Source organism: Gossypium hirsutum, chromosome A03, assembly GCF_007990345.1.
Source record: "Gossypium hirsutum isolate 1008001.06 chromosome A03, Gossypium_hirsutum_v2.1, whole genome shotgun sequence".
Classification (NCBI taxonomy): Eukaryota; Viridiplantae; Streptophyta; class Magnoliopsida; order Malvales; family Malvaceae; genus Gossypium; species Gossypium hirsutum.
Window position 1 is genome coordinate 100,120,753 of NC_053426.1, and position 10,824 is coordinate 100,131,576.

General features: G+C 38.0%; 1 non-coding gene across 1 annotated transcript; it reads right to left on the bottom strand.

The window, feature by feature from the left end:
• Positions 1-10,456: 10,456 nt before the first annotated feature.
• LOC121226302 (small nucleolar RNA R71) lies at positions 10,457-10,562 on the bottom strand. Its single transcript, XR_005924146.1, has one exon. It is a non-coding gene; the product is annotated as a small nucleolar RNA R71 (small nucleolar RNA).
• Positions 10,563-10,824: the final 262 nt, after the last annotated feature.

Genomic DNA, 10,824 nt, shown 5'->3' on the forward strand with positions numbered 1-10,824 from the left:
TTTTCTCATGTGGTTTCAGTTGTCTAGATGCATAGACTATCATTTTGCCTTCTTGCATAAGCACACATCCTCTAACCATTCAAGGATACATCACTAAAGATCATGAACTCCTTTCTCAACTCAGGCTGAACTAGCACTGGACCCTCAGTCAACAACGCTTTCAGTTTTTCAAAACTCTGTTGGCACTTCTCCGTCCATTCGAACTTAACATCCTTTTGCAATAAACTTGTCATTAGAGTAGCAATCATTGAAAACCCTTTTAACAAACCTTCTGTAATAACCTGCCAAGCCAAAAAGCTTCTGACCTCTGTCATATTCCTCGATGGTTTCCAATCAACAATGGCTGAAATCTTATTCGGGTCAACTCTAATACAGTATCCCGAAACAATGTGTCCTAAAAATCCAACTTCTCGACACCAAAATTCGCTTTTACTAAACTTGGGATACAACTGTTTGTCCCTCAAAGTCTGCAAAACGGTTCTCAAGTGCTCGGCATGCTCTATCTCATCTGTTGAATAAATCAGAATTTCATCAATGAACACTACAACAAACTTGTCCAAATATGGCCGAAATATTTGGTTCATTAAATCCATAAACACAGTAGGAGTGTTCGTTAACCCAAACGGCATAACAAGGAATTCGTAATAGCCATACCTCATTCTGATGGGAGTCTTAGGCACATCTGACTCTTTAACCTGTAATTGATAGTAGCTAGACCTCAAGTCTATCTTTGAAAATACCGTGGCTCCCTTCAATTGATCAAATAGATAATCAATCCTTGGCAAAGGATACTTGTTCTTTATTGTCACCTTGTTGAGCTGTTGATAATCTATACATAGTATCATCGAACCATCTTTCTTTTTCACAAATAACACAGGAACACCCCAAGGTGAAAAACTCGGTCTCGCGAAACCCTTATCAGTTAAATCCTATAACTGAACCTTCAACTCTTTTAATTCTGTTGGGGCCATCCTATACGGGGTAATCGAAATAAGCGCAATACCAGGAGTCGAATCAATGGCAAACTCTACTTCCCTGATAGGAGGTAACCCAAGCAATTCCTCTAGGAACACATCCAGATACTCACATACTACCGGTACAGATTCAATCTTTAACTCAGATTATTTCGTGTTCAATACAAAGGTAAGATAAGTTTCATATCCCTTTTTTACACATTTTTGAGCAGACGTGGAAGAAATCACTACATGCATACCATTTAATTCATCTAATTCAACCTGAAGAACATTACCATTCTCACATTTTGTAACACCCCTCACCCGTACCCAATGCTAGGATAGGGTTCGAGCCGTTCCCGGGCTTACACATTCACAAACATACTAAATCGGGTCACCTAATTTCACCCAAAATTAAAAATTTTCAAACACATGCATATTGTCCCTTATACAGGCCTTCGAGACCTAAAACATACATTGGGGAAGTTCAGGAAAAAATCGAGAACATTCGATAAACTTTGGGCAACTTGTTAAATTTCCTTGCTTTAGTGAGTCACACGCCCGTGTGGATGGGGCAGTGTGGTCGTACACGCCCGTGTGGCTTAGGACACACCCGTGCCCTCAGCCCGTGTAACTTTCTATTTATGACGTCAGCATACATTTAGAGCACACGACCAAGACACACGCCCGTGTGTCTAGCCCGTGCTCGACACTAACTTAAAATTTTAGGTGCAGGGGACGCACGACCATACCACATGCCCCTAAGGGCAATCCGAGTGTCACACACGGCCTAGACACACGCCTGTGTGTCTACCCGTGTGGACCTTGTTAGGCTATTTTCTAAGCCTTTGGTCACCCTCTATCAATCAATCACACTTATAGGTTACCTTAATACATAATAAGGCCAGATTATATACTTACATATATCCTTGATAAACCTTATTGCATGTAAACCTCATATCATCGGTTTTATACATGCTAGGTTATTTCCTTTGTATTAAGGATTTTCCACGCCTCATTAATTCTTTTAAGATTGGCTAATTATTGTATCTCATTGCCAATTATGGGCTAGCCACTCCATGTAAACATAAACATGCATAGATTTGTAGGTCATAGCCTACTTCAAAATAAGCTAATTTCCATGGCCAAATACAAGAAGATATGTAAACTTTTACAAGCTTTCATATGGGCAATTCAAATGACACATATCAAAAAATGAACCAAAGCCTTATACATGCCATTGAACAAAATAAGGGTATCTATATACCAAAGCTGGACTAATTGATAGTGTGTTGATTCTTCAATCGTCTTCCAATCTTTACGAGTCCTCGAGCTTTGTAAGATAGGAAAAAGAGAGGGGTAAGCATTTACATGCTTAGTAAGCCCGAATAACTGGAAAGTAAACTTATCAAGTAATTAGCATACAACCATATTTAGCAAATATACCAACAAGAATGAAATGGTTTCCCTATCATATACACTCAATCAACATGTTAGACACAATAATAATACACCATGTAATTTGTCTTAGATAAGCTCATCATCCAATATTTTCATTTTTATATCTCATGTTAATCCCGTTGAGTTTCCTGGAAATCTCGTTGGATTATCCATTTACCGTCAAGTCATAAGAGCAATCATCTCATGTACGTACTCCCGCGAACCTCACATCTTACGGCGGGATTACCATTCTAGGCTAAATCCCCCATATTTAAACTCATAAGGTGATGTCAGGATTACCAGTCTAGGCTAAATCCCTTATAGTGACAAACACCCTTAATAAGCTCGGATTTGAAATACCAATCCAGGCTAAATTCAGACCCTAATTGGATTACCCGTCCGGGCTAAATCCAAAATGCAGACATATTCTTCGGGAGGCTCAATCACTCAAGGAACACCCATCTGGGCTAGATTCTTTTTATATTTGAGATCAATGGATTACCCATTCGGGCTAAATCCTTTCTGCAACACATGCAGGATCTCAAGTCATGTAAGCTATGGTTTATCCATCAGATTCCCTTTTCAACCTCAATCGGGACATTTATCAAAATGTCATTATTAAGGATGTATTTCATAGATTTTCATGCCATCATCAAATGAAATTACCATACATTCATAGATCATGAAATTAAGCATACTATGAGTTTACTTTAAGTTATCCGAACTTACCTGGTATTTGTCTCAAAATCGTGTTTTGGTTATTTCAAAACTTTTCGTTTTCCTCGATCAACCTCCAGAATTTCTTGCTCGGGGTCTATACAATAAAATTAAATTATTAACACCTCACATTATACCTTTTCAAGTCTAAATTTCACCCCGGTCCAAATGACCATTTTGCCCCTAACGTTTCACATTTTTACATTTTAGTCCCTAGGCTCGTATAATGAAATGCATGCTATTTCTACCTTACCCAAGCCTAGTCGAACACTTTTCCCTCTTATGGCAGCCCACATTTTTCCATTATTTCACATTTCTACCTCATACTTTATACCTTTTGCAAAAAGGTCCTTTTATGGGTTTCTCATGAAAATCACCTAGGAAAAGATGTTTAACACACATCCAACTTTCATATTCCTCTATAAAACATCAAAATACAAGTAACTCATGCATGGGTAAATTTCTACACATGAAACCTAGCATGAAATATGGGTAGAAATAGAGAGAGTGATCTACCGGGATTTTAAAAATACGAAGAACATTAAAAACGGGGCTTGGGAGCACTTACTATTGAGCTTGAAAAGCTTGAAAACCCTAGCTATGAAGAACACCAAATTTTCGGCAGCAACATGAAAGAAATGAGCTTATTTTTGGCTTATTTTTCCCATTTTATTTCATTAAAATGCCAAATGACCAAAATGCCCTTAAGCCATTTCTTTAAAATTTCATCCATACAAGCCCATTTTTGTCCATAAACTTAGAAATTGGGTAAATTACTCTCTAAGGACCTCTAATTAATAATCTAAAGCAATTTAATACAAATTTCTTCTAAAATCCAAGTTTTGCAATTTATTCAATTTAGTCCATAATTTCTAATTTGACACTTTACTCAAAGAATTTCTTCATGAAACTTTAACACATGCATATTATCATATTCTAGACCTCATAATAATCATAAAATAAATATTTTAATGTTATATTTGTGGTCCTCAAGCCACTTTTTTACTAGACTTTATTTCAGGATGTTACATTTCTCCCCCCTTAGGGACTTTCGTCCTCGAAAGTCTTACCAGTAATCAAGTTCAGATATTGGCTTCTCTTGATTTCTTCCAGTTCCCATGTAGCCTTTTCCACACCATGTCGATGCCATTAAACCTTTACCAAAGCCACGTATTTATTTCTCAACTGTTTAATCTCACGAGCCAAAATATTGACCGGTTCCTCATCATATGTCATATCCGGTCGAATTTCAATCTCAGTCAGTGAACTCACATGAGAGGCGTCTGATCGATATCGTCTTAACATAGGCACATGGTACACGTTGTGAATCTTTTCCAATTCTGGTGGCAATGCCAAACGATAGGCTAATGGTCCAACTCTTTCGATGATCTTATACGATCCAATAAATCGCGGACTAAGTTTGCCTTTTCGACCAAACCTCAATACCTAGTTCCATGGAGATACTTTCAAGAATACTCTATCTCTAACTTGAAACTCGATTTCTTTTCTTTTCAGATCAGCATATGATTTTTTCCTATCCGATGCCGCTTTTAAACAATCTCGTATCACTTTAACTTTTTCTTCAGTTTCCTTGATCAGATCAACTCCGTGAATCTGACTTTTCTTGAGTTCTGTCCAGTACAACGGAGTTCGGTACTTTCTGCCATGCAATGTCTCATAAGGTGCCATTTTCAAACTTGTTTGAAAACTATTGTTCTAGGAAAATTCTACCAATGGCAAGTATTTTTCCCTGAAATTCGAAGGTGCAACATCGCAACATATCCTCAAGAATCTAAATCATCCGCTCAGACTGACCATCGGTTTGAGGGTGAAAAGCTGTACTAAAACTCAATTTTGTACCCAAAGCTTCTTGTAGCTTCTTCCAGAACCTTGAAGTGAACCTCAGATCTCTACATGAAATAATTGACAGTGGTATCCCGTGTAATCTTAAAATTTCAGATATATACAAGTCGGGCAATCTATCAAGAGAGTAGTCTATTCTTACCGTAATGAAATGAGCCGACTTCGTCAACTTATCCACCACAATCCATATGGCCTCTTTCTTTTGTAGGGTTAATGGCAATCCTGTCACAAAATCCATAGTAACTCTGTCCCACTTCCATTCGGGCACCATCACAGGCTGTAACAACCCTGAATGTACTTGATGTTTAGCTTTGACTTGCTGACATATCAGGCATTTCGATACAAATTCAGAGATGTCTCTTTTCATGCCGTTCCACCAGTACTTTTTCTTCAAATAATTGTATATCTTGGTACTTCCCGGATGAATAGAGAAATGGATATCATATGCTTCTTGCAAAATTTTCTGAATAAGCTCATCTTTGGGTATACAAACCCTATCTCTGAATATCAAACATCTATTAGAACTGATCAAAAAATCTGATTTAATGCCTGACTCACATTGAATTCTTTTAGCTTGTAAGTCACTGTCATTTGTTTGAGCATCATAAATTTCCTGTATAAATGTCGGCCTAGCTTCTAGCTCTGCCAAAACTGAACCATCATCAAGCAACGCCAATGGAGCGTCCATGGCTCTCAGTGCAAACAAGGATTTTCTGCTTAACGCATCGGCAACCACATTCACCTTTCCTGGGTGATAGTCAATGATCAGCTCATAATCTTTAATTAATTCTAGCCATCTCCACTGTCTCAGATTCAATTCTTTTTGAGTCATCAAATACTTCAAACTCTTGTGGTCGGTAAATATACAACAAGTCTCACCATATAAATAATGCCTCCAAAATTTCAAGGCAAAAACAATGGCGGCAAGCTCTAGATCGTGCGTCAGATAGTTCTTCTCGTGTGGCTTCAACTGTCATGAAGCATAAGCTATTACCTTCCCATCTTGCATAAGTACACAACCCAATCCATTTAAGGATGCATCATTGTAGACCACAAACTCTTTTCCTGGATCAAGTAATACTAAAACAGGAGCTTCAGTCAACAATGTCTTTAACCTCTCAAAACTCCGCTGACACTTTTTTGTCCATTCAAACTTAATGTCTTTCTGTAGCAACCTCATCATTGGAGTCGCTATAATAGAGAATCCTTTTACAAATCTTTAGTAGTAACTGGCTAAACCCAAAAAGCTTCTAACCTCAGTTACATTTTTAGGCGGTTTCCATTCAACAATGGCAGAGATCTTACTTGGATCAACTTGGATGCCTTCACCCGAAACAATATGACCCAAAAACCCAACTTCTTGGAGCCAAAACTCACATTTGTTAAACTTAGCATACAGTTGTTTTTACCATAAGGCCTGCAACACAGTTCTCAAATGTTTCGCATCTCTGTCTCATCTTTGGAATAAATCAAAATGTCATTAATGAACACAACGACGAACTTATCCAAATATGGCTGAAAGATTCTATTCATTAGGTCCATGAATATGGCCGGTGCATTCATTAACCCAAACGACATAACAAGGAATTCATAGTGGCCATGCCTCGTTCTGAAAACTGTCTTAGGCACGTCCTATTCCTTAACTCGCAACTGATAGTAGTCGGACCTCAAGTCTATCTTAGAGAACACAGTGGCACCTCTCAACTGGTCGAACAAGTCATCGATCCTTGGCAAAGGATACTTATTCTTGATAGTTACCTTGTTCAAATGCAGATAATATATACATAGCCTCAATGACTCGTCTTTCTTCTTTATAAACAATACGAGAGCACCCCAAGGTGAAAAGCTCGGCCTTGCAAAACCTTTATCTATCAGCTCTTGCAACTGTGCTTTTAACTCTTTCAGCTCAGTTGGTGCCATCCTGTATGGAGCAATAGAAATGGGAGCTATTTCTGGTACCAATTCAATACCAAACTCTATCTCTCTTTCAGGAGGTAATCCAGGTAATTCTTCTGGGAACACGTCTGAATATTCATATACTATTGGCATAGACTCAATCTTCACCTCCATTTCTTTAGTGTTCAATACAAAAGTAAGGTAGGCTTCATACCCGTTTCTCATATATCTTTGAGCAACCATAGCTGTGATTACAACCGGTAGCGTACCCAATTCTCTTGAATCAACCAGTAAAATCTCACTATCTGGACATTTCAATTCAATATACTTGCTACCACAGTTGACAACTACATCATGCAGGGTCAACCAATCCATACCAAGTATTACATCAAACTCATCAAATGGTAACAACATAAGGTTAGCCAGAAAGCATTGACCATGAATCGTCAAAAGACAATTCTTACAGACTTTATCAATCAGGACTAATTTGCCTAATAGGTTCGACACTCTGATAACAATTTTCATAGGTTCAATGAGTGTGTTCATACTAGACACCAATCTCATGCAAATGTATGAATGCGTTGACCCCGAATCAATTAAGGTAACAACACATGTATTAAAAAGAGAAAAAGTACTCGTAATAACGTCAGGAGCAGAGGCTTCCTCTCGAGCACGTATTGTATACATTCTTGCCGGGGCACGAGCCTCTAATTTTGCAGCATCTTTAGCCATAGCTCGACTGCCACTAGCACTTCCAGGATATCTAGGAGGTCTACCTCATGCAATGGGAGCACTCGACTTCGGGGCTACTTCCACTTCTTTTTCATTCCGCTCTAGGCAGTCCCTGAGGAAGTGGTCAAGAGAACTGTATCTGAAACATGCACTGCTCTTCATTCGGCACTCTCCAGAGTGAAATTTGTTGCAGCTCTTACACTTTGACTTTTGGTCATCTACACTCCCCACACTAGTCACCATCAGGGAGGAAGACTTCAGATTGCGCCGTTTGGAGCCTCTCACTCTACCCAAATACCCTACCGATGAAGTAGAGCTTTCATGTTGACTCATTGATTTCTTTATGGAAAATGAGAGCATTTTATCGCTGAACCTCTTGCTCGAAACTCGAGCTTCTCTCTTTGCTTGCTTTCTTTCATTGTTGAGCTCTTCGGCTTTCTTGGCTCGATCAGCTAATGCAGTGAACTCCCATATTTCAAGAATCCCAATCAATAACTTGATTTCCTCATTCAGACTTTCCTCGAAGCGTTTACACATTTCTGACTCAGTTTGAACCCATTCAATTGCATACTGACTTAGCCTTACAAACTCCCTTTCGTATTCTACTACAGTCTTATTTCCTTGTTTAAGTTCCAGGAACTCCTTTTGTTTTAAGTCTAAGAACCTTTGACTGATGTATTTCTTCTTAAACTCTGCTTGGAAAAATTCCCAAGTGATGTTTTCCTTTGGCATCACGGAAGATATAGTCTTCCACCAGTGGTATGCAATATCCTTCAAGAGAGAGAAGGTACACTTTAAGCACTCCTCAGGTGTGCACGATAATTGATAAGTCATAATTTATACATATTTTTATCCCATACTTAGCATATTTTTGGATGAGTTATCATCAGATTTGTGGAATTCGATACTCCTAATCCTTTTATTTCTTGTTTTATACTTAGGTGAACATAAAAGAGTAAAAAGAGCGAGAAACCGGCCAAAAACGAAGAAAATAGGTCAACGTAGGAGATCAACACGGCCTGGACTTCCTCAGATGGGTAGTTCACATGCCCATGTCTATTTAACAGATTGCAACATAGCTTAAGCCATCGCACACGGGCATATCCCTGTCGAGCCTAAGTCTAGTCCTATTCGGAAAAGGCCACTCTTGAGGGTTTTGAAGCCTTCTAAAGCCTATATAAACAACCCAGGAGGTACCTAGAGGAGACACACGGAGTAGGAGGTAGGGAATTACTTGACGAAAGCCGATTGATCCATCTCAGAAGTTGGATTCTCCTTCAAGACTGAAGATCTCCCTTCAATTTCCTTCAGGATTTTTTGGGTTTCTTTATGTTTTGTTATCATTATTCTTCTGAGATGTTTTCTTTTACACATATGAATTAAATCCCCTAAATACCTAAGGGGAATGAAACCTAAGACAGATCTTGTTATTATTTTTTGAATTATATGATAAATATTTGACTTATTCTTAATTATGAGTTCTTAATTCTTGCTTTAATATTTCATGATATTGATTCAAGTATTGATGTGCTTATTCAGAGGAGAAAAAGTCCCTGTCTAACAGTAGATCTAGCATAATTAAGCAGAGTTAATTGCACCCCTAGACATAGGGTGACATAATTTTGCAGGAATTGGGTGAAACCTAATAAGGGAATCCATAGATCGAGTTAATGCAACATTAGGGGTTTTAATTAGAAAGAGATTTCAATTAACCAACCTAGGCTTAGACATTGTTAGTCTCGAAAGAGATAATAATATAACTTAGGGATTTCTAAGGATCAAGTCAAGCGAATAAATCGTCTGATTCAGAGTCAAATAACAAGTGAAGTCTAGGTGGATTTTCCCTTGGGTATTGTCCAAATAAATCAGTTTTTCCCAAAAGTATTTCCCCAATTTTCTTCCTGTGCATTCTTAGTTTAGTTAATTAATTTAGATAAAACAAACCTCTTTATTTTTAGGCTAGATAATAAAAAGAAAGTTAATACTAGTACTTTTAGTTCCTGTGGGTTCGACATTGCGGTCTTGCTATAAACTATACTACTATTCGATAGGTGCGTTTGCCTTAATCGTGATAATAGTTAGTTTTCAAGTACGATCAATCATAAATATAAAACTTATCGCGATTTACATCACATCAAGTCTTTGGCGCTATTTCCGGGGACCTAAGATATTAGGAACACTTAATTTTTATTACTTTAGCCATTTATTTTATTGCAATTTAAATTTTATTTTGATTTTTGTTACTAAATTTTCTTTTTCCTTCTGGCAGGTTTTTATAGTTTATGACTAGAAGAAACCTGTCGGGACCATTACTTTTTGATAGTGAGATCGATTGCAGAAACGGAAGAGAAATAAGGCAAAGCCTAAGATACATAGAGGAAGGGCAAGAAGACGATATTTCCACCACAACTGAGGAGATGGCTGAAAATCAGGAAAATCCGCTACCTTCTGCGATTGCTGCTGATCCAGTAAATCAGAATCCTGCTCCACGCACTATGTATGATTATGCTAAACCTAATTTAATAGGAACTGAGTCAAGTATAGTTAGGTCTGTTATTGCTGCAAATAATTTTGAACTGAAACCTAGCACAATTCAAATGATACAACAGTTTGTTCAGTTTGATGGCTTGCAGGATGAGGATCCAAACACTCACTTAGCAAATTTTCTGGAGTTTTGCGACACTTTTAAGATCAATGGCATTTCTGACGATGCCATTCACCTTCAATTGTTCCCCTTTTCATTGAGAAACAAAGCTGAGCAGTGGTTGAACTCATTACCACTAGGGTCAATCACTACTTGGGAGCAAATGACCGAAAAATTTTTACTTAAATATTTTTCGCCGGCTAAAATGGCTAAACTGAGGAATGATATCTCTTCTTTGTGCATGTGGATTTAGAAACACTCTATGATGCATGGGTGAGATACAAGGATCTTTTGAGAAGTTGCCCTCACGATGGGTTACCACTCTGGCTACAGGTTCAAACTTTTCACAATGGCCTGAATCCTTCGACTAGATAGATTATTGATGCAGTTGCTGGTGGGACTATCGATAATAAGACACCTGAGGAGGCTTATGAATTTATAGAAGAGATGTCACTGAATAATTATCAGTAGCAAGTCATGGAGACTAATCCCGTGATTTCGTGATAGGTTTTAAATATTTATAATTAATCGTTCTTGAAACTAACTATTATCGCGATGTAGGCAAGTGTACCTATCGAA